We start from the raw sequence: 25,833 nt of genomic DNA, 5'->3' as shown, positions 1-25,833 counted from the left end.
TCTTGTCAAAGGAGGGAAGAAGGTTGACCCCAGAACGAATTCAAGCGATTGCGCAAATGACTGTACCTAGTACGCAGAGAGAAGTGCGTGCTTTCTTGGGTATCACGTCGTATTGTAGACAGTGGATTCCAAATTTCTCTCTATTAGCGAAACCTCTGTTGGCTTTGACTTGTAAAGATACATCGAATCCTCTTCCGTGGTCTGACGATTGTCAGAAAAGATTTTCGGAATTACATGATGCATTGTGTTCGGCTCCTGTGTTGGGTACTCCAGACTATAACAAGCCTTTCACGTTGTATGTGCACGAGAGAGAGGGATGTGCGTTGTCAGTGTTGACATAATCTTTTGGGGACAAGCAGCGTCCATGTGCGTATTTCTCATCAACTTTAGGTCCGGTAGCTAGAGCGTTGCCGAGTTGCTTGAGAGCTACAGCGGCAGCGGCTGTTTCCATCCGACAGTCTGCTGGACTGGTGATGGATAATACGTTGATTGTGATGGTTCCACATGCAGTGGATACTTTATTAAATCGGACAAAAACTCAACACCTTACTAGTGCAAGGTTGTCGGGTTATGAGTTGACACTTTTGGCTAGTCATGTGCATATTAAGCGATGCAATGTATTAAATCCAGCAACATTGTTGCCGACGTCTGTGGATACAGATGGTCAGGAACAGCACAATTGTTTTCTGAGGACGGAAGAGGAGACGAAGGGTAGGATCGATTTAAAAGATTCTCCTCTTCCGGATCCTGATGGTACGTTATGGGTTGATGGTTCATGCTACAAGCTTCCGAATGGTGATACGACTGCAGCATATGCCGTCACGACATTAAGTAAAGTTGTTGAAACTGCACGAGTGAGCTATAATTCAGCACAAGCAGCGGAATTGATTGCATTAACGAGAGCGTGTGTTTTGTCTGAAGGAAAGAGAGTGAATGTGTATACCGATAGTCAGTATGCGTGTGGTGTTGCCCATAGTTTCGGACGTTTATGGAAAGAAAGGGGATTCCTCACATCCCATGGGACTAAGATTCAGCATGGACAGTTGGTGAATGAGCTTCTCGATTCACTTACTTTGCCGAAGCAAGTTGCGATTGTGAAGTGTAGTGCTCATCGGAAGGTTACGGATGATGTTGGCCGTGGTAATGCGTTTGCGGATGAAGTTGCGAAAGACACAGCAAGAAATCTGATGAGTCGAATGTATGTGGCAGGCCCTGTGAGATGGATTGGTGATGTTGGAATGTGCGAAGATACGATTGAGAGTGTGATATCGATACAGGCTGAAGCTACTGAAAGTGAGAAGAATGTTTGGAGAGAAACTACGGGTAGATTGGATTCGACTGGTTGTTGGGTTGAATTGTCAGAACACCAAAGATGGATGTTGCCAGATGCGTACGTGCTTGCAGTGGTTACTATGGCACATGGTTTGTCTCACATCAGTGTGAAAGGGATTTGTAAGTTGTTGGCTCCAGTATGGCAGAATGCTGGAATTCCCAAGTGTGCGGAGAATGTGGTCAAGAATTGCATGGTGTGTTTAATGTATAATCCTGGCAAGGGAACCCCAACTCCAGCTGGTCACATTGCTCCTCCCACGTATCCGTTCGAGGTTTTGCAATTGGATGTCATCCACATGGAAAGGTGCAATAATTTAAAGTATGTCCTTGTAGTTGTTTGCGCCTTTTCTAGATGGGTACAGCATACCCCCTAAAAGATAATACTGCCTCGTCCACTGCTAAAGTCCTGGTCAAAGAATATTTCCCTAGGTTTGGATTGCCAAGGATGGTATGGAGTGATAACGGAAGTGAATTCGTGGGGAAGGTGATGAAGAGAGTGTGTGAAGGGTTGGGAATTCACCAGAAATTCCACGCTGCGAATCATCCCCAATCAGCTGGTTTAGTTGAGTGTTATAATGGCACGTTAAAGTTAAAGCTGGCTAAGATTCAAGCGAGCACTGGTCTTCAATGGCCTTATGCTTTACCGTTGGCACTTTTGTCAACTAGAACTACAGTACATTCCCGAATAGGCCTTAGTCCCTATGAGATAGTTTTTGGCCGTCTGGCAAATGTGTGGGGAGTGCCGAGGCCAACGAAGTTCAGTGACATCGAATACCCTATGCTAGTGGACTACTTGTATGACTTGACGACTAAATTACGTGTCTTGCATCAAGAGGTTCATGATAAATTGCCGCCAGCTTCTGTGGATCCAGGTCACACCCTCAATCCTGGTGACTGGATTTTGGTGAAGAATTTTCAGCGAACCAAGAATGATCAGCCCCGCTGGACCGGCCCACACCAAGTTTTGTTGTCTACGAGGACTTCAGTAAATGTTTTCGGGAAGAAAACCTGGATCCACGGCGTACATTGTAAGAGGGCGCCGATGCCTCTGCCGTACGACCAGTGGGTCCGTGAAGGTATTGCAGAATCAGAGACTGAAAGGGTGCCGAAGTTTGCACTGTTTAGCGACGCTGAGTTGGTGTGGAGAGGCTCCAAGAAAGAAGATGACAATGTCCTTCAAGAAGCTGTGCCTGTGTCTCAAAGATTAGACACTACTGAACCTGAACTGTTGTTTCAGCCTCAAACGAGGCCTGGAAAAGAGCGTTATAATCTACGTCCTAGAAACAATGGACTAATAAAATAAATGAATTCCTTTTTTTGATTTTTGGAACTGAACTCTCTCAGGAATTGAACTCTTTCAGCCAAGAAACTTTTTTGGTATATTTTTGTGAACCACCATCCGGGTTCAGCTGTAGAGTCACGGTGCAAAGACTAGAGAGTGCAAGCCGAAGACGCAAGGTCAACGGTTCTGGTTGGTCTAAGGGAGTTCCCTGGGCTGACAGAAGCATTCCTTAGCAGAAGAAAACCAACCGCCGTGAACGGCATTGGTTAGAGGATGGAGTTTTTTGAGATTGAGAGAGCCGTTGAGAAAATTAGCTTTAAGAAGAAACTGTGTAAAATTATGCATAGCAAATGTTTTCTGATCACATGTCTTTTGATGTTTTTTAGCATGAAATTAGCTTTAGTGGATTGGTTTGTATTTTCTCTTCAACTGATTTCTGCACCCATTTTCCAACCTACGACTTTACCTGCTACTACTTCTTTGCATTCTTTTCATACTTTACCTGAACAGGAACAGATTAGAAGGTCGGTATTTGTGAATACTTCCTTTGTGCAACTTCTCCATCAACACCATTTAATAGTAAACACCACTAATTGTTGGGTGTGTTGTCCTATGCCACATACTATGGATAGAGGTATTCCTTATTTGGTTCTGCCATTCAGTTACAATGGGTCCGTATGGGCATATCAGAAGATGTTTATTTATGCCATCGAAATCTATCCCCTGCGTTCCATGAGAGATAACTCAAGTAATAAAGCCTTGGTGAAGGGAATCACAGATATGAGTAGAGATATCGAAACGTATGAGACTATTCCCAAGGATGAGTTACTAGCATATGTTGGTTGGAATGCAACCGGATATAGTATTAGTCTGGGTGAGAAGCAGAGACGAAAAAGGTCACCTCCGATTTGGATTGTACCCCATCTTGGTCATTTTTGTCTGCAAGGGAAAGGCAAGAATCCTGAGAGCTCAGTTAGGGAAGAGTGTTTGTACTCAGACGTATGTCTTTGCGTCCCAAACTTCCCCACCGTTTTTAGCAGCTAAGGGCACGTATTTTGTCTGCTATGATAGAGCATATACATGGTTGCCCCCTGATTTTTCGGGAACATGTTATGTTGCATATTTGTTGCCTCCTACGTACACTGCTGCCGCAGATTACCACAGAACGAGAGTCGTTAGGGGTGTCTTCAGTAAGGAAGATACCGCTGGACAAGAAGTGGGAGACTTTTTCAAGAGTTTCCTACCATTTTGGGGACCTATGGCAAACAGTAGAAACCTACGCCAATTAACGAGAGTGGTCGAATCCACCATAAATTAAACTGCTGGTGCCCTTAGTAATCTGACCGCTGAGCTTCAAGCGGATCGCCTTATGACGTTGCAGAATCGAGTTGCGTTAGACGTCATACTTGCAGACAGAGGTGGGGTATGTAAAGTGATCCAATCGAGTTGCTGCGTTTTCATACCAGACAATGCTCCTACAGTATACCAGGCCATTTCTAAGTTACATAAGATCTCTGAGTCTATAAATGTGGATAAAGGAGATTGGTCATTGATTGGATGGTTTTGAGAACTGTTATCGACCTGGGGATGGAAGATTCTGATGATCATTGGGATGGCTTTAGCGATTCTTTTCCTGTTCTGTCTTTGTGTGCAGTGCGCTCCTGCTATATGTGGCCTCTGTGCTACTACGTGTGCAAGGAGACGTGTCCCAAGAGAGGTACTAAGTAATAGGATTGTGCTCCAGCAACATCTTGATGATCTGATGAATATAGACCTGGATTCAGATTGACGTGAGTTTAGGTTATTGCCTAAGTAAGGGCAAAAGGAGGTCTGAGGTTCCGTGAATTCTGAACCCGTTCCATAAAGGTCATGGTTTCGTTATGAATTTGATATTAGCGAACCGTAACTAGTTAGTGCGGCAAGTATGAGTGTTTTCGTCATGTTAGACTGATGGATTCACTACGTATTTAGGGATTTCGTTCTGAAACCTTGGGTTCCATTTTGTGTATGGCAGCCATTTTGTGGTTGCCCTCACATAGGCCGATGACTGTGGCTGAACTAGTCTTTTTAAGGACATGTATACCTTAGCTCCAGTTCGTGCTGACTCCTGTTTGACCTGAGTGAACTGACCCTGTTGCCTGAAGCTGACCTTGTTAAACCAGTTCCTGCCCTTTAGCTGATCAAGATTAAGGATCAGAGCACAGGACATTGTAAAAGTTTTATTGCACACAAATATGCCTTATCCTACTCTCACCTGTTTCTGCTCCTTTCTTTATGGTCTATTTATGATTGGGCTGTGGCCTATTTTTATTATGGGTTCGTTTGACCTGTCTAAAGAAGAATGTTGGGTTTGACCGATGATTGATCATGGGCTGGGCAACTGAAAAGTGGGTTTGTCGTCATGCGATACTTTAGTTGTGGAAACATGTGATTGGTTAAACTGTAAACAAGGAATGTTTGCCTGAAGCATAATGTTTGGCATAAAAAGGGATGACTTGCTGTGTAAAATTGAGCAGTCTCCTGAGAACTCATACCGTGATGATTTCTAGGACTTCTGTTACTGGCTGCAGCCAATAAATTTGATCTTTGACGCCACCAAGAAGAGTCCTGTGTCTCTGTATTCTAAGACAGGTGGAACCCGAAGACTTTGGGCGTGCCCCTGGCGCGGCTGGGTATTAAATAACCCGGTTCTTCAAAGTATAATGGAGGAATTTCAATGGTTTTGTACGAGTGAAATGACCAGCTAACTATAACACCCCTAAAACCTATGTTTTTTAGTGAATTTCTAAGGTTTTTTAAATGCTAATTCCTAACTATAACATGTGTGAAACCTATGGTTTTCTCTGAATATATAGTTGATATCCTGCACTGCATATCTTGGCATGCAATACTTTGTCACTCACTGTTTAAATATACAACCCTTATGGTTCAGTTTAGTCGGAGGGATGCTTTTTTCAAGCTCTCTTAATTCTGCTGTGTGCTTTCAGAATGTCCATCAGTTGCTTCTTCAATGTAGTGAGTGGTGAAGTTAATCGGTAATTCAGCGCCTTGAGGCAAATTTGTATCAGAGCACTATACAAAAAAATACATTCACATAATATGGTAAACTGCATATGTTTACTGTGTTCCTATTTATAATTTAAACCACCAGTACACAAAGAGATTTTCTCAAAATCACGTATTTCCATTCACATACAGAAGCAAAAGATGAACATGCAACCACCATCAATACGTTAGTGCTTGACATGGAAATTTTAAAGTACATATTTCAGAGAAATGTTATTTTATTCAAATTCATTAAGTCGGTATATTTAGTTATTTTATATGAATGCAGCCTAGGTATTGAAACCTTGTTAAAACTATGTCACCGGTAAGAACAATGATTTTTGGGTCTCTGGTACCTCTGTTCTGAACAGTACAGTGAAGGAAAGCGGAATGATGGCAGTCACTTTAACCAGCTCCATCAGGGTCACACACCATTACTGAGGCAAATGTCATTTTGCTGTAAAGAATATTTGTAGTGCAATGTGACCAAACATATTAATTGTGCATGACAAGAAACAGTTCAAACCCAGAATGATCTCCACCTAAAAAAACACCAACAGTAACCCCTGACATATTAAATAAATAAAAAGCATAGCCCCTGCCATCAGTTTGTGATATTAAGAGCTGCTGTGATTTCACACTCCTTAGGATTAAAAGGGTTTGTCAGAGCATGGAAGTCCCAGTCACACAGCGCACTTAAACATACCAAATAGAGTGAAAGTAAAAGCTGCTAGGTATTCTAAGCCTGTGCGTGGGGATGAATGATAGTGATTTCTTTTGTGCCTTTCGCAATTAGACTTCCTGCTGCTTGGAGGAGCAGAAGGAAATCTCGATGAAGAATGGGTGGTATGAAATAGGAGACAGAATAGAGGACGTGAGGCTGAAACTATCCACCAAATAACCGAACACAAGCTAAATTCAAGGTCATCCCTTAGTCCTGAAATCCTTTCTTTAGCTTTAAATCTGAATCCGCCGTGAAGGACCAATAGTAATGTGTGGTCCTGCCCATACTAATGATATCTTGTTCTTTTATACATCAGTCCCTCCTACAATTCTGTCTCTCGATTTTTGGCGCTGTAAATAAAAATGTATCATACTCAATTTATTGACCTTGGGCAGCGTGGAAGGTTTAGACACGCTTGCGGGGGTTCGAATTTGAGGCGTTAGGGGCCAGATTTAAATTGTATTCCCGCAGCGCAATGCAGGAACCGCAAATCATGCGCTGAGTGAAAATGAAAGAGGAGAAGAGCGCCATATTTACTGAATTATGGCAATCTCCTGCCCTTTTTCCTAGCGCGGCACTGAAATCAGCTGCGTGCGCCACAGAGACACCTTTGCGCCATGGTGCAAGGGTATATCCGTGAGTCTAGCATAGGTTTTGTATTGGAAGGGTACCCTTCCAGTACAACACACTATGCATAGACTAACTTTAACCCTTTTCCCTTTTGTTTGTGTGCTGTAAAGTGCACACATAATAAGTCGAAAAAGGAAGAGAAATGTAAACATTTTCCTTCGCTGCTACTGCTTGAAAAGTGTGCACTTTTCTGACACCAATCCCTGTCTATATTATTCAGTTAATAGGGTTTAGCATCAGAAACCTTGGATGGTTGCATGTGAACGCCCATGCTCCACCAATGGTATTCCCCCTTGGTGCTAATATTCCAAAGCATCGCTATGCACTGATTTGCGTTACTTTCATGCTATTTACAGCGCTAAACAAGTTTAGCACTGGAATGTAAATTGGAAAAAAATAAAATTGCAATGATTTGTAGTGCAAACACAGTGTAAAAATCTTAGTAAATCTCCCTCTTAGTTTAGCAGTAAAGAGCATTCATTTTCAAGATTGCTTATCTTCTAAGAAATAAATATTTACATTATCAGCAGAAATCTATGGTTACAAATATTCTTTACTATACATATATCTGATGACACAAAAATGGCTCTGAGTCACTACCTCTACTAGTCTAGAAAAAACATTTGCAGAGAGCACAAGCATATTGATGAGGCTCGCCAGTGCTGATCAGCCTCACCTTCATTACACTCCCATCCCTCTCGCTGTGATTAATTACAGTGAGACCCTGTGTCTTCAAACACAATAATTCCCAACGTATAAAATCCCCTCCTTACTTCCAGTTCCTTTTTGTGCTCCATGATATGGGCAGGCGAGGTGTACACGCTCCATAGTTTATAGCGACTCCCTACTTGCTCATGGTGCAGGCAGGTATGGGGGTCGCAGGGCTCTGTCTCACGGCCTTGACACGCCAACTTGCTCCTGGATGAGGAGTTGAAGTGTGACGTTTTGCTGTGGGAATTGGCATGGACAGTATTTCAGGGCTAGAAGGGGAGTGGTGGTCATGTGCCTAAGACGCAGGAGATGAGAGTATTCTTCCTACTTTGCATCTTGCCTGGCCGTAGGTCTGCAGTGCTTTCCTCTGGTTGGCTGAGGGGCGTGTCTTGGTTGCCCAGGGAGACAGAGACTCCTCTGCAATCGGCTCATTGGCTTTGCTGATATAAAGTAAATATTCTTACGGCAGTCTTACTATTGTGCTGCTTTATGATAACAGAGTTTTACAGCAACCTTTCTGCATGTGTTTGTCTACGATATAGGGATTCTCCTATTTGTTAGTGTATTTACTGGTAACATTGGATTGGCATGACAAGTGGTTGAGCATTCTTACAGGTTGGAAAGTTTTAGAGGGAATCTTATCTAGTGGCGGCCTTTTTGGTACTATTTATGGGCACGTGTTCTGGGCTGTAGGTTGCTGTATTGCTACGATGGAGAAACAAACTGTGAAGAGGAGAAGGTCACAGTCCCCTGATTCTGAGGAGGAGAGTGAATATCACCAGGAAGTGCCAGCAAAAAGTTCTAGTGGTGCCTTAGCTGGTGCTTCAGTGTCCCTGTCAGCCTTGGAAGTAGAGGCAAAGATTGATGCTGTGGTTGCTAAAGCTGTGTCCTCCAAATGTAAGGCTAAGCATATTTCATCCCTGTTTGAAGAGGATCAGGATTCCAAATCATCTGATGTCTCAGAGCCAGAGACACATGTGGTGCATGGTAGAAAGTTCATATCCAGGGAGGAACTGGCCGATTTTCTGGTGCATATCAGAGACAATCTGGGCATGGTACCGCCTCTGGTGGATGGGGATGCTGAGGATCTTTTACTACAGTTCTTCAAGCCTGTTGCTCTACCTTTTCTAGTGCACCCCAAGATTAAGGAGGTGTTTTTCAGATCTTGGGAAGAGCCTGAATATAACCAGCTTCCCCGCTTACTTCAAAAATTCAATGTCTTTGGAAGAGGGGGATAAGCTATTGCCACTTTCCGTCAAGGTTGATTCCATCCTGGTCCTTGTCATTGTTTGCTCTTCATTAAATCTGGATGACTGTTTTCCCTTGGATCATGTGGATCGCAAGGTGGATGGTGGACTTAAGAACTCATTCACTGCCTCTAATCTGGTTCTCAGAGTGGCATTGTAAGGGGTCTTGGCTGCTCAATCCTTGGTGAAGGATTTTGAGGCTCTGGTGGAAGCCAATGATGGAGCGAGATAGAAAACAAAATTTTGTTTAAACTCGCAAAGTCACACTTCCATAACATGAATAAAATTATTAATGATTTGTGATATGTCGTGCTAATACAACCTAGATTAAACTTTACACGTGGGGGGACTAACATGTGTGCTCATAAACGTGCATAAATGTTGCATCTTTTTGTTCGTGCAAAATAATAAAATAATTTATTGTTTTCGTTTTTGTCATTACTAACTGCTGCATACTTAAAATAAGCATGTGCTTGTTTTGCTTTTTCTTGTCTGTGTGATGTCATTTCTACTATTCTAGGTGCATATGGGTCTCATTGAAAAACGGAGACTGGTAAATATAAACGCTGCTTTATTTGTTTGCAATGGCTAGGTAACATTTTAATTAATCGGGTGGGTTAATTATTTAGTAAACCATGGGGTGGATACAGAATATACTTTATTTCTTACATTAATACTTTTCTTGTGTTTGTTTTATACTAGAAATCATAAGTTGCCTGCTTTGAGGCCTAGCTATTTGAGCCGCAAAATAAAAGCTGATCCATATTTCTGCAGAAAGTCACGAGACGCCCATTCTGAATTAAAACGTTTATTGAAGCTGCATTCACAAAGCAAAACTGATGAGCTGACATCATTCTGTCGGACATGGCCAAGGTCGAAAGTGAACTTTTTGTCAGTCCTTAACTTGGCATCCGCGGAAGTTGTTCTGAAAAGCTATGGAAGCTGCGAGGATGACCTGTTACAAAGTTGCAATAGCAGGAAGCCTCTGGCTTCACGTGGAAGAGACAATGGTCTTTGTAAGACATGAGTTTGTGGAACTTTTTAAGAATCGGGTGACATGTCACTTGTCACTCTCAGCCAATGGGACGTCGAGTATTTCTGAAAACTTTCCTTTACTAGTTTAGTTAGCGTAGAAAGGTATAAAAAGTCATGCCCTTAGGGTTGGGCTGGCTGCTGCTTTCTGACTTTCCGATGAGGGTGATGTGCTGCTGGACTTTGCGTGGAGCACGTAAGAATCCTCAAAGATCTTTACTTTAATTTCTGTCTATTTAGTTCAGTTAGGGAAATAGGTTTTAGAAATGCTAAACTTTATATAATTTCTATAAACTGATTCAAATGCTTAAATTGTATTTTTCTTATTTCTTACCATCATGCTTGCTTTATTGCTAATAAATTTCATTTATAAAACTTACAACATATATACCATAATTTAGAAAATAAAATCTTACTTTTGACAAACAAGCTGGTCTTGGTTATTCAGAAGTGTAGGTTACCTTTAGCTAGATCACGTCGCCTATAGTGGTCGTTTAAATGGTTGGGTTTTATTCTAATGACAATATTCTTTCTGCAAATGTATAAATATGTATATAGTTTGTAGATAATGTGTATATAGATTTATTCTGACCACCTGATTCAGTAGGCCCAAAATATATCAGGTTTATAAATGGGTCCATATTTAGTATAGAATTTCGTTTATAGGTTATGAAGTTGGGTAGCGTAGTTTATGATATATTTTCTATAGCCCGCTGGATCAATTCTCTGGTAGCAGAAATTGATGGTTGCTAAGGGGTAACCAAGGTAACATGTTAGTTGCTAAGGATTGCGTCATGGTATGCAAATAGGATTAATGTTTTAACACTTGTTAAGTTCGTTTTTCGTGCCTATCTGTAAGCTATACCGGTATAGATTGTGTGGCGAGAAATTAGTCACGCAAGCCATCTGTTCGTTTGTAGTGATATCGCCGAGTATCACAAGAGGTATCGCCGTGTACCATAGTGTTGTCGCCGAGCAGCACAGTTTTAGGGCTAGGTCTGAATCTTGTATAGTGAGGATTTTCTAAGAAATTAGAGCAGCATGAGAATAGGGACAAAGCGCCTTCCATAAAACTCACTGTAATGAGAGTATTAGTTATATCCGAGCTTGAGTGAAGGGTAAAATTAACGTCGGTGCATGATTATCTATAAACAGGTTAGAGTCCTGTACGGGTACATGTTTCATATCTATAAACAGGTGAGAGCCCTGTACGGATAACGTCGTTATTTTGCTAACGGTGCATGATTTCTATAAACAGGTGAGAGTCCTGTACGGATTTCATGTGAGTTTGAATTTAGGGAATTTTCTGTGTAAAAGTGCGGGTTTGAGTTGTATTTTATGTTCAAGTGGAACTCTTAGAACTTTCACTTCGCGGTGGGTTCAGAGCAAAGCGAGTTCATAATTATACGTGTTAGAAGGGTGGGGTAAGGTTACTCTACTGACAATTGAATATTATCCTTAGTGTGAATAGCGCCGTCTATTCCGAAGTGTGGATACTTGAATGTATGTAAACTATCCTAATTAGTGAAACGAACAGATGTTGTCTTTATAAGTCATTGTTAAGAATTAATTTACACTGAAAAGTGTTCTTAAAATGGCGCTGTGAAAAGATTTTGTGAAGGAGGGGTAAGCGCCAGGAGTGAGAAGCGAGAAACCGCAGCTGCTGTGTACGTCACAGAGCCGCGCTGGGATTGGGTGACCTACGTCACAAGCTGTATTCTGATTGGCTCCTGAGTCTCTGACGGCCTGTGAGCTGATTGGTCCTTCGGAAATTCTCCAAATTTATTGGTTGAGCAGGAAACTGACGTAGCTCAACTGCCATTGGCTTGTTGGTGTGTTTCGCGCACGGATTGGTTGTTTTGCGGAACATCCCGGAAATATTTTACGAACGATTTTGTGAATTAAATTTAACTTTTAAAAATGAGTTATCATTTTAAACATGTTGAGAAAAAGACAACATTATTTCAGAAATTTAAGAATTTATTTTCACCTGACAAGAAAATCGAAACGCGAGGTGGTAAACTACTTCATAAGTATAAAACACCTGCAGCGTACATGGAAGGTGAATACGGATATCATACTGTCTTATGGTTCGACAGTTGGAAACGTTATACTAAAAACGATGGTGTTTTGGCTTGGCCTGACGATGGTTCATTTAATGTAAGAGTTTTAAGAAACTTACGAGAGAAAATGAATGCTCTTGTTCCAAAACCGAGACCAACTCAATTTGAAGCTTTAGTTGAGTGGGAAGATGAGATGTATCAGTTACAAAGAGAAGCTAGTGGAATTAAAAGACCTTCTAAAAATCCATCATGGAAAAGAGAAACTCATGAAGATAGATTACGAATGTGGAGACAGGGAAACATGAGTGAAGGATTGTATTTAATTCATGAAATGGTAATGGGTTCTCCTACAGGGAAATCTATGGAAAGTGAATCTGAGGATGCAATTATGGAAGAAATATATACAACTGCTAGAAATAAACAGCCGAATCAGCCTTTGAGACCTCCTAGATCATGGTCTACTCCGGTGGTTTCTACTGAAACTTCACCGAGTGCACCTCCAATTAATGAAGCTCCTAAACTTTATCCAAATAATTGTGAAATCACTGAAACTCCTAGAAGACCAGAATTCGAGAATGCTCGAAATGAGGGTAGACATTTTTCAATGACACCTAGAGCAAGGGAACCTCCAAAAGATTATGCAAGAGAGACAAGAAATGTTGAGGATGATGATTATAATGAATACTTAAGGTCTAAAGAAGAATTAATTAAAAGAATGACAAAAAGCATGGAAGCTGTCACAGTTCCAGTAACAATAGGTCCTGTTCAGCCTGTATTTGATCAAAGAAATATAAACAAAACTGGATTAACTATTCCTTTAAATACAGAAATTCAAAAGCCTGCTGAAAAATCTTATTCAGGATTGACAGAATTAAACACTTCTAGATCGAGAATGCCTGATTTAACCTTTAATGAAGATTTATCTCCAAAAACACCAATGGGTGCTATGTCAGATGTAGGAAGTCCTGAAGTCAGGGTAACTACACCAAAGCTTGATGTGGCCAAATTAAAAGCGAATATAGAAGAATTAATAATTGGAACAATTGGCCCAGATAGTTTAAATTACTATCGGGATGATGAACTATTATTCATTTGCAAAAGTATTCAATGGAAAACGAAAAATAAATATGATCAATTAGAGGATCTAGCTGCAGAACTTGAAATCGATGTGAGTAAACAAAAGAATTTTGCAAAACATTATAGATTAGATTTCTCAGAAAGCGACATTGAGAGTTTGAACTCAATGGGAAGAATAGTTCACATTAAAGATTTAATTGTCTATATCAAAAAGCTAGGAGAACTGAACAAATGGAGAGTGAAATGGACTAAAAGGAAGGAAGATGAAAGATTAGAAAGAATGTCAAAACAATTTCCAATGAGAGAAGTTGCAGGTGGAGGATATGTTCATGTACCATGGTCGAGACAAGACATTCTGTTATTTACAAATGACTTTCCAAAATTAAGAGAGAAACCTGTTGAGTGGTACAGACAAGTCGATAGATTTATCAAAGTGTCAAAAGTTCTGTGGATTGATTTGGATGGATTTTTTGACATTGTTGTTCCATCTGATCTTTGGACAGAATGTAAAATATCTATTAGTTGGCCAAAAACAGAACCTGAACGAATCAAAGAAACAGGTGCCCCAAATCCACTTGTAATGGATTTTTATGAGAAAGTAATTGTTTGGATGAAAAACAAAATTCCACCCAAAGAAGTTGATTGGGTTAAAATAGAAAGAACAGAGCAGGAAACAAAAGAATCAGTTCATTCTTTTTATGAAAGACTACTGTTAATCTTTAAACAATACAGTGGTTATGAAAAATTAGATGAGAAAGACATGAGTCATTTTATCTATAGATTTGTTTATGGATTAAAACCTGAAATTGGAGAAATGATAAGAACTAGTATTGTCGGATGGCAAGCACTATCTATAGATGATATTCTGAGAAAAGCAAAATATTGTAGCGATGAATTAGAAGTAAAACAGAAGAAGTTAAAGGAGAAAGCCATGTGGGCACAGGTAAAGGTAGCTGAGCAACAGATTGCCAGCATGGGAAATAAGAACGCTAATTTTGTTCAAACTGGAAATACGAACCAGATACAAGGAAAGTTTAAAGGTAATAATTTCCAAAAGAAATTTAGCCCAAAGATAGAGGAGCTGAAACAAAGATTACCTTGTTTTAATTGTGGCGAAATTGGACATTGGAGGGACGAGTGTCCTCATCCTCCTAGAAACTTAAAGAATCCCTTATTGAATCCACAGATGCAGAATGGTGTTAACGTGCAGCAACAGCTACAGATGCAACAGGGGTTAAATGAATTTAATATTCAGCGACAATTACAACAACAGCAACAACAACAGGTGAATAATCGTCAGGACCAGTTGCCACAACCACCTTTTCCGAATTGTGGGGGAGTTCAAAAATATAATCCAAACGTGGGATTTCAGGGATGTGAACAGGTAATAAAACCACAAAAACAGCAAAAGCAGCAAAGGGTTCAAATGCAAAATGCTTCACAACAATTTTTATTAACAGAAAGCCAAGATAGTGATTCTGATGATTATTGCTGACGGTGCCCGAGAGAGGAGGAAGAGTGTGTTGTTGGAGCCACTCTTGAGGTTGACCAGTCTGGTCCTTATGTAAACGGGAAAGTTAATGATGTAGACATCACTTTTCTAGTGGACACTGGTGCTACCCGTTCTACTGTTAGATCAGTGGAAATTGAAAACCTACCTCTCTCTGGGGATACCATCCAAGTTGTCGGAGTAAGTAATCAGCAAATTAAAACAGACTTAACTGATCCAGTACCAGTTGAAATTGGAAATTACAGAGACAAACACAGATTTGTGGTTTGTAATAGTAGTCCAGTGAATCTATTAGGTAGAGACATCCTATGTAAAATGAATTGCAGAATATATTGTTCTCCTGAAGGAGTTGAATTACAAACAATGGAGGAAGATGGTTTGTACAGAATGACAATGATGATGATGGAAGCAGAAGAAACAAAATTGTTTCCTGCATTTGAAGAAAAAGATTTACCTGAGGAGCTAAAAGAAACAGTGAAATCTGAAATATGGGATTTTACTGGGAATGAGATGGGTCTGATGAAAAACGTAGATCCTGTTAAAATTGCATTGAAGCAGGGAATAGAATTTCCAAACACTCCACAGTATAAAATGAAAACAGAGACAATTGAAGGTATTACACCTGTAATTGAAAAATTAATCAAGCAAGGTGTATTGAAAGAAATGAAGAGTAGCTCTTGTAATTCACCAATTATGGGAGTTAAAAAGGCTAACGGAACATTTAGGATCGTACAAGATTTGAGAAAGGTTAATCAAATTGTTATTCCATGTTGTCCTGTGGTTCCAAATCCAGCAGTAATTCTATTTCAGATTCCATATGATGCTGAATGGTACACAGTCATTGATCTTTGCAATGCATTCTTTACTGTTCCTCTACACCCAGACAGTTATGAAATCTTTGCTTTCAGATTCCAAGGTAAGACCCTTGGATGGACAAGAATCCCTCAGGGCTATACAGAAAGTCCTTCAATCTTTAACGAACTGTTAAAAAGATCATTAGAAGATTTAGACTTACCAGGTAGGTCTACGTTGGTGCAGTATATTGATGATTTGTTAATAGCTGCAAAGACAAGAGAAAATTGTGTAACAGACACAATAATTCTGTTAAATCGCCTTGCAGAAGAAGGACATAAAGTGTCCCCAGCAAAACTACAGTTTTGCAAACAGGAAGTGAAATATCTTGGTCACAGAATTGCAAAAGGAAAAAGACAAGTAACAATAGAGAGAATAAAAATGATTCAAGCAATGTTACCGCCAAGAACACAAAGACAGGTCAGAATGTTCCTGGGAATGGTAGGTTACTGTCGACAATGGATAAGTGGATTTTCAGTAATTGCGAAACCACTACAAAGACTGACCAAATCAGATGTAAAAGATCCAATTATTCTCAATGATGTTGAGATGGAATCTTTTGAAAACTTGAAAAAGAGCTTATGCCAAGCTCCTGCTTTGGGTATGCCAAATTATGAGAAAGATTTTGAACTGTATTGCAGTGAGAGAGAAGGATGTGCATTATCTGTGTTAATTCAGAGACATGGAAACCTAAAGAAACCTATTGCATATTTTTCTGCAGTTCTTGATCCAATTGCAAAAGCATTACCAGGTTGTTTAAAAGCAGTGGCAGCTACAAGTATCAGTCTTGAACAAAGTGAAGGAATCATTATGGGATTTCCTGTAAAAGTTTTTGTGCCTCATTCAGTTGAAATATTACTGACAAGAGGTAAGACTCAACATTTAACGAGTAGCAGATTAACAAAGTATGAGAAAATCATACTGGGAGCAGATAATGTTTCGATTTCAAGATGTTTGAATCTGAATCCTTCTACATTACTGCCTGATTCTGAGATTGTTGATGACATTGAGACAGAACATGAATGTTTAGATGTCATGGAATTCTGCACAAAACCAAGAAAAGACATCAAAGACAGACCTTTGCCTGAATCGGATTTTGTCTACTTTGTAGATGGCTCATGCTTAAGATCCGAAGGTGGTGTCTTGAAAGCTTCATACTCAGTTTGTACAGTCGAAGATGTTGAAGAAGCATCATGTCTTGAAGGAGTTCGTTCAGCACAAGTGGCTGAATTGATTGCTTTAATTCGTGCATGTGAAATATCAAAAGATATAAGAGTTACCATCATTACTGATAGTCAGTATGGGTACGGAGTTGTGCATGATTATGGACAACTCTGGTCACAGAGAGGATACATGACATCAACAGGATCACCAATTAAAAATGCAGTTTTTATTAGAAGATTAATTGAAGCAATACAATTGCCAAAAGAAATTGCCATAGTCAAGTGTGCAGCACATACTAGAGGAACTGATTATATTTCCAAAGGAAATGCCTTCGCAGATGAAACAGCAAAGTATTGCGCAAGGAAAAATTATTCTTACAATCGGAATAGAAGTACAGAAACTGATTCAAATTCATTAATGCTAACAACTGTTGTAGAAACATGGAATGAGATTAGAGATTTACAAAACGAAGCAGATGATGAAGAAAAAGACCAGTGGTTAAGATCAGATTGTAGACAACGTGATGAAGATGGAGTGTGGGTTTACAAAGATGGCAGAGTAGTTTTACCAAATTGCATGATTTCTGACATGGCCAGATTATATCATGGTCCTGCACATTTAGGAAGAGATTCTATGGTCAGACTGTTTAAAGAAACATGGTTCAATACCAAGTTTAGAACCATTGCAGAATCTTTTTGTCAAAGGTGTTTGTCATGCCAACAAATGAATCCTAACAGAAAATCAGTGGTGGGGACAGGAATAATTGGTCGAGAGGGTGGTCCCTTTACCAGGTTACAAATAGATTTCATTGAAATGCCCTTACACAATTGTTTGAAATATGTACTTGTAATTGTATGCTTGTTCTCAAGGTGGGTAGAGGCTTTTCCTACACGACATTGTGATTCAATTACAGTAGCAAAACTAATGCTCAGAGAAATCATCCCAAGGTACGGTTTTCCAGTCACTATTGAGAGTGATGGAGGAAGCCATTTTGATAATAAACTGTTGAAGTTAATTTGCGAAGCTATGAGTATTGAGCAGAAAATACACTGTGCATACAGACCAGAGGCATCAGGTGTAGTTGAACAAATAAATGGAACTATCAAAAACAGAATTGGGAAAATGTGTCTAGAGACAGGAGTGAAGTGGACTGATGCTCTTCCACTTGTTTTGATGTCAATAAGAAGTACACCAGATAAAAAGACAGGTTTGAGTCCTCATGAAATTTTGATGGGAAGAGTTATGAGGCAAGCTTTTGTACCTGTAGGTAAACTGTTGAGCATAAATGACAGTGCAATTTTGGATTACTGTAAAAGGTTATCTGATATGGTAACTTCTGTATCTAATCAGGTGGGAACTGAAGCACAATCAAATGACAAAGTTTTGACACATGATCTGAGACCTGGAGACTGGGTCAGAACGAAAGTACATCGGAGGAGGAATTGTCTATCTCCTAGATGGCAGAAACCTAGGCAGGTAATCTTGATCACTACTAATGCTGTAAAGTGCAGAGGATTGAAGCGCTGGATTCATCCAAGTCATACTATTCCAATACCAACTCCTGAGAATTCTGATGTTGAAAGTGATACCACAGATGACTCTGATTCTGAAGCAGAAGACAGAACAGAAGGTGAAGTAATTCCAGATTCTGAAGATCGACAAGAAAGTCGACATCTGGAAACTGTGCCAGTGAATGGAAATCTGACAAGAAAAGACTTAGAAATAATTGAAATAGATTCTGAAGGTGAAGAGAATCTGTTAAAAGGAAAGATAACTGAGGATTCGGTTGTCTATATTGAAGACAAAGAAGCTGAACCGAAAGAAGTTTCAGACCAGGAGAGTATCGAAAGGCAGAGAACAAGCTCTGAAGTAAGGAACAAAAATCCGAAATCTGGGAAGCTAGAGGTAATTGAGGAAGAGGAGGAGAACGAATTACCGAGTACCAGTGATGGAAGACAAAGTGAAGTTCCTGAAGGAGTGAAATTGCCGTATAGAGAAGTTCCTGAGTCAATTGAAATTTCAGACTACGAAACTGAGGAAAGTGACGTGGAAGGTGGAAGTGAAAACGGAAAGAAAAGGACTTGGAAATCAGAATCAAATAATTCTGAACCAAAGAAAAAGTACGTGAGAAAAGCAGACTTCTGGCCTGGTGGAAGGTTGAGAGTGAGATTAATCAAAAAGCCAATAGAACAAGTTGAAGAAATAAGTAGTCAAAAGAGTCCTGGAAAAGAAGTTGGAGTTGGGAGGAAAATAGAAGTGATATCAAGAAAAGGGAAGAGAATAATTAGACCAAACCAGAAATACAAATCTCCTGAGTGGACTTACTTAGTAATTCCACCTGTTATAGACATATATGATAGTAGTGAAGAAGAAAACGAAATCCAAGAAATTAGTGACAATGATTGAAGTATAAATTTATTAAATTGGCATAAGGCTGAAGAAATCCTGTTAGTTGACACAAGGTCGAAGAAAAACTGTCTAGTGGAAGAAAACTTATGTATGACATAAGGTCGAAGAAATCTTGTTTAGGGTTATAAAAGAAAAATATATTTTAAAAGGGGGGTGTATATAAATTTTAAAATTTATTTTTAATTTTATTTTTGAGGCTAAAAACTAACCTAAAAATGCCTTACATTAAGGAGAGCACTTCAAAATGCTCTGTTTTTAAAAGATGCTGTAAGATGACTCTGGTGTGTCTGCTCATTTTAGTTCTGCTCTGGTTGGTACTAGCTGTGATCATACCTTTAGAAATGAATAGAGAATTACATAAAGTTAACATAACAAGCAAAGCTCTGGTTAGCCAAACTAAACATAGTGCATCTGCTAAAGTAATTGATCATCAGCCTAACATTCATCAAGATAAATCAATAGGTGATTTTTCAAGTAATACTTTCACAAAGCTTTTGAGTGAATATGTAAAGGTAATGGATGCAAAGGATTGTTATGTATGCGTTAAGTTACCCGCTTCTGTTTCTGAGGGAGTAACATATAATATGCTTCCTCTCACTTATGCTGTTACATGTAGTGTATTAACTAGTTTATTTTATCAAACTGGTCGTTTAGAATATTACTATTCAAATTATGATGAGATTTTTGCTAATGTCAAGATTGATAATGCTTTAAATAAGCATAAGAAAGCTAAACAATTGAGGGAATATTTCCTTGTTACTAATGAACTCACTTATGAGTATGCTTACAAGAATAATCTAACATGTAAATTAAGTGCTGAAGGGAAGAAATTTCTGAATATGGTTGAGGAGAGAAGAGCAATTTATAAGAGAAATGAATTAGTCAAGCAGACTAAGTCATCATTCTGGCAAAAAGAGGATGAGAAACTAAATGGCAAAATGCTTGAAAATATTGCAATTCACATAGACAAACCTGTTAGTGGAAAGCTTTGCATTAGAAGAGATAACACACTTTTTGATAATTATTTTGTAGGTGCAAGCAACTGTGAAGATACTTATCAGATTATGGGAGGTTGGGGATTTAAAGGTGGAAAAGATCCTATCTTTCCTGGAATTTATTTTGTTTGTGGTGACAAAGCCTACTACAACCTTCCAGACCATTGGTATGGAACTTGTTATGTGGGAATTGTTTTTCCTAAAGTGTTTCATGTTGACAGAGATTCAGAAGGATTATTTAAAATCCATAATTATGTAAATAGAGCTAAAAGAGAAACTTTTACTGAAGTTCTGGGAGATATTTTTCAAGCTGTAATACCTTTTGTTGGTATAACCCTAAATGCAGGGAGAATCAGAAAATTGTCCACTATAGTTGATAGATTATCAACTGACACTGCTGATGGATTTCAATTAGTAAATGTTGAAGTTATTGCAATTAGATCCATGGTAATTCAAGACCGTCTTGCTTTAGACATACTCTTAGCAAAAGAGGGAGGAGTCTGTGGCATTTTACATGTCCAACATTGCTGTACATATATACCGGATGAAAGTAAAAATATTGAAATGTATATTAAGAATATTACACAAATGCATTCTGAAATAATTCCTTTAGAAGAAGAAGATTTTACTGGGAAACTTTCAAATAGGTTTCAAGCAATTAAAAACTGGTTTCATAATATCGGAAGTTCAATTCTTGGCAAGATTCTGGCACCTTTGATTATAATTATATTTATTTTTATTTTAACTAAAGTAGGTTGTCTGTTGCATAAAAGAAAGAAGCATTTGAGAGAAAAGAAGAGAATTTATAAACTCAGAAAAGAAGAGGAAAGGGAGATTGAGTTGCAAGAGTTACATAGAGAGCGTCATGTTAATTGCAAGGATTATGCTGAAACAGACTTTTAGGTTTACTAATACAATGAATTTGAATCGATTTCTTATAAATTAAATTTACCAAAATTTTGAGTGCTGGTGTGGTGATTTGTTAATCACCAGATGAGGGAGTTGATGGAGCGAGATAGAAAACAAAATTTTGTTTAAACTCGCAAAGTCACACTTCCATAACATGAATAAAATTATTAATGATTTGTGATATGTCGTGCTAATACAACCTAGATTAAACTTTACACGTGGGGGGACTAACATGTGTGCTCATAAACGTGCATAAATGTTGCATCTTTTTGTTCGTGCAAAATAATAAAATAATTTATTGTTTTCGTTTTTGTCATTACTAACTGCTGCATACTTAAAATAAGCATGTGCTTGTTTTGCTTTTTCTTGTCTGTGTGATGTCATTTCTACTATTCTAGGTGCATATGGGTCTCATTGAAAAACGGAGACTGGTAAATATAAACGCTGCTTTATTTGTTTGCAATGGCTAGGTAACATTTTAATTAATCGGGTGGGTTAATTATTTAGTAAACCATGGGGTGGATACAGAATATACTTTATTTCTTACATTAATACTTTTCTTGTGTTTGTTTTATACTAGAAATCATAAGTTGCCTGCTTTGAGGCCTAGCTATTTGAGCCGCAAAATAAAAGCTGATCCATATTTCTGCAGAAAGTCACGAGACGCCCATTCTGAATTAAAACGTTTATTGAAGCTGCATTCACAAAGCAAAACTGATGAGCTGACATCATTCTGTCGGACATGGCCAAGGTCGAAAGTGAACTTTTTGTCAGTCCTTAACTTGGCATCCGCGGAAGTTGTTCTGAAAAGCTATGGAAGCTGCGAGGATGACCTGTTACAAAGTTGCAATAGCAGGAAGCCTCTGGCTTCACGTGGAAGAGACAATGGTCTTTGTAAGACATGAGTTTGTGGAACTTTTTAAGAATCGGGTGACATGTCACTTGTCACTCTCAGCCAATGGGACGTCGAGTATTTCTGAAAACTTTCCTTTACTAGTTTAGTTAGCGTAGAAAGGTATAAAAAGTCATGCCCTTAGGGTTGGGCTGGCTGCTGCTTTCTGACTTTCCGATGAGGGTGATGTGCTGCTGGACTTTGCGTGGAGCACGTAAGAATCCTCAAAGATCTTTACTTTAATTTCTGTCTATTTAGTTCAGTTAGGGAAATAGGTTTTAGAAATGCTAAACTTTATATAATTTCTATAAACTGATTCAAATGCTTAAATTGTATTTTTCTTATTTCTTACCATCATGCTTGCTTTATTGCTAATAAATTTCATTTATAAAACTTACAACATATATACCATAATTTAGAAAATAAAATCTTACTTTTGACAAACAAGCTGGTCTTGGTTATTCAGAAGTGTAGGTTACCTTTAGCTAGATCACGTCGCCTATAGTGGTCGTTTAAATGGTTGGGTTTTATTCTAATGACAATATTCTTTCTGCAAATGTATAAATATGTATATAGTTTGTAGATAATGTGTATATAGATTTATTCTGACCACCTGATTCAGTAGGCCCAAAATATATCAGGTTTATAAATGGGTCCATATTTAGTATAGAATTTCGTTTATAGGTTATGAAGTTGGGTAGCGTAGTTTATGATATATTTTCTATAGCCCGCTGGATCACCAAGCAGGAGGGTTCAATGAGACGGGTGTGCTGATCCATATGGAACAACAGGTAAAGCTCCTGGCTGATGCATCATCAGACATCTTCAAGCAGATTCAGTAGCATCCCCTTCTGCTATCATGGCTAGTCGAAACCTCTGGTTATGGGACTGGAAGGTGGATTTGGCTGAGAAGCGTTATTTTATTAAATTGCCATTTATAGGTGGCAAGTTGTTTGGTGAACATTTGGTTGGCCTGATATGGAAATCTTTGAAGGATGAGAAACACACCGTGTCCTACAGGTCCTCTTCCAAAAAGTCAGCAAAGATAGTAATCACTCGGAGGCCAGGGAGACCACGGATTATCCACATAAGGATAATCACTACTATTCATTCCATAGGAAGAAGTGACAGCCTAGGAGAGGCAAGCAGCAGGATGTTTCCGCCAAGGTGGGGCCTTCACATCAGTGGTCCTGACTATGTGAGTCCGTTGGACCCAAGGCCTATCGGAGGATGCACAGCAGCATTTATTTTGACATGGGTGCTTTCCATATGAGACAAGTGGGTGGGAAGTATCGTGTCGAACTGATATCATATCGACTTTGTCTCTTCTCCCGATAAAGGGGTGCATCCCTACTCCTGTTCCAAGGAATCCTATGAGGAAGGAAGCTCTGTTGGCTGGAATCATGGCCTTGTTGGAGAAAAGGGCGATCATCCTTGTGCTGCCAGATCAGGTCAGACAAGGGGTTTACTCTATCCTCTTCCTGGTGCAGATGTATAAGGGGAGTTTTGCCCTGTGTTAAATCTGAAACACCTCAACAAATGGGTATTGTCCATACGGGGGATATCCTTTACATCGCATGCGATACATCGCATGTCATTACAAAACGGTTGTTACAACAACCTCGTTGTTACATCGCATACCATTACAACGCAAGTCATTACAATGACTTGTTGTAGGGGGCACAAGCTGTTAGATTTAAAATCCAACACCTTCCCTACTGTTGTACTGACTGGAGTTGGAATAGTAAATTATACTATTCCAACATCCAGCACCCCCTACAGCAAGTCGTTGTAACGACTTGCGTTGTAAAGGCATGCGATGTAACAACGCGGTCATTGTAACAACCGTGCTGTAATGGCATGAGATGTATCGCATGGGATGTAACATGGCATATTCAGTCCATAACATTGAAGATGCTGTCCTTACAGCAGCTCATTCATCTGGTGTCTCATGGGATTTCATAGTGACACTCGATCTTCACTATGCGTCCCTCTATATTCCTGTTCACCCAAGTCACCAGAGGTTTCTAAGGCTCACTGTGGGGTCAATGCATTTCCAATTACGGCTTATTCTGTTGGGACTGAAGTCCGCTCTATGACTATTTATGAAGGTGTTGGCTCCTCTGATGGCTGTTCTTGATCTGTTGGGAATTTCCATCTTCCTTTATCTAGACGACTGTTTGGTCAATGGGGCGTTTCTTCCTCTGACTTGTTTACATGTGGAGTGGTTGCTAGCTCTTTTGTCATCTCATGGTTTCCTAGTGAATGTGAAGGAGACACAGATGGCTCCGACTCAGGATTGCATTTTCATTGTTGTCTGGTTCCATACAGATCTGGGCATTGTGACATTGCCAGACTCAAGGGTGTTAAGGATTAATTTGCATCTGCATGATCTTTAATTTTGGTTGGTCCAACTATGTCTGCTCTCCCTGTTACCACTGTTGTTTCTTTCCCTGTTTCCCTCGTGTCTTATCACTACTGTCTCCTCCTTATCCAGTAAGTTCCTTCCCCTTACTTAATTTTCATTGCTGGCAGGTGAGAAGGGAGGCGGTATAAAAGTCCCTCCCTTCCCTAGATCGGATGCTTGGCTTTTGTGCTTTCCTTAGTTCCAGGCCCCCAGAGAACGGTGGTGTGTTTTCCTTCTGTGTTGACCCAGAGATTTCTACTTGTTTCCCTCCCAATCCCTCCTTCCTTATTCTGTTAAAATAGTATCAAGCATGACCTTCTCTATTCTCACAGCTGTTACGTGAGACGAGAGTATACGCCCCTTAGAATCAAAGGCTGACTCTTAGCTTCACGGGTGGCGTTTTGCTACGCGGCCGTTGCCGCTTGACTATTGAATAGCGGTACAAAAGGGGGTGGTGATGGACGGAGCATCTGAACCAATCAAACACTCACACCCAGTCAAAAGATCTGGGTTTGATCCATCACCGTTCTTTAGCCCACTCTGCCACCCCAGTTCAGACATGGCTATATGCAAATCAGTCTGACCTTGTGCCTCATGGGAACAGTCCAGCCCGAACTGCCAAGCCATGCCTTCCCATGACCGGAAACAAGCTTCTGAGGATCGGTTTCTGGCATTACAGCCGTCTTCAGCCCGGCTTGCTTGAATCCAGTGGCAAAGTGAGCAAGGGACTCACGTCTGAGCATACCCTGCCACACTTATGGCGGCCAAAGCGGTACAAAAGGGGGTGGTGATGGACGGAGCATCTGAACCAATCAAACACTCACACCCAGTCAAAAGATCTGGGTTTGATCCATCACCGTTCTTTAGCCCACTCTGCCACCCCAGTTCAGACATGGCTATATGCAAATCAGTCTGACCCTGTGCCTCATGGGAACAGTCCAGCCCGAACTGCCAAGCCATGCCTTCCCTGGACCGGAAACAAGCTTCCGAGGACCGGTTTCTGGCATTACAGCCGTCTTCAGCCCGGCTTGCTTGAATCCAGTGGCAAAGTGAACAAGAAACTCACGTCTGAGCATACCCTGCCACACTTATGGCGGCCAAAGCGGTACAAAAGGGGGTGGTGATGGACGGAGCATCTGAACCAATCAAACACTCACACCCAGTCAAAAGATCTAGGTTTGATCCATCACCGTTCTTTAGCCCACTCTGCCACCCCAGTTCAGACATGGATATATGCAAATCAGTCTGACCCTGTGCCTCATGGGAACAGTCCAGCCCGAACTGCCAAGCCATGCCTTCCCATGACCGGAAACAAGCTTCTGAGGATCGGTTTCTGGCATTACAGCCGTCTTCAGCCCGGCTTGCTTGAATCCAGTGGCAAAGTGAGCAAGGGACTCACGTCTGAGCATACCCTGCCACACTTATGGCGGCCAAAGCGGTACAAAAGGGGGTGGTGATGGACAGAGCATCTGAACCAATCAAACACTCACACCCAGTCAAAAGATCTGGGTTTGATCCATCACCGTTCTTTAGCCCACTCTGCCACCCCAGT

The sequence above is a fragment of the Lissotriton helveticus genome, chromosome 8, assembly GCF_964261635.1.
Source record: "Lissotriton helveticus chromosome 8, aLisHel1.1, whole genome shotgun sequence".
Classification (NCBI taxonomy): domain Eukaryota; kingdom Metazoa; phylum Chordata; class Amphibia; order Caudata; family Salamandridae; genus Lissotriton; species Lissotriton helveticus.
Note: the sequence above shows the minus strand (reverse complement) of the source record.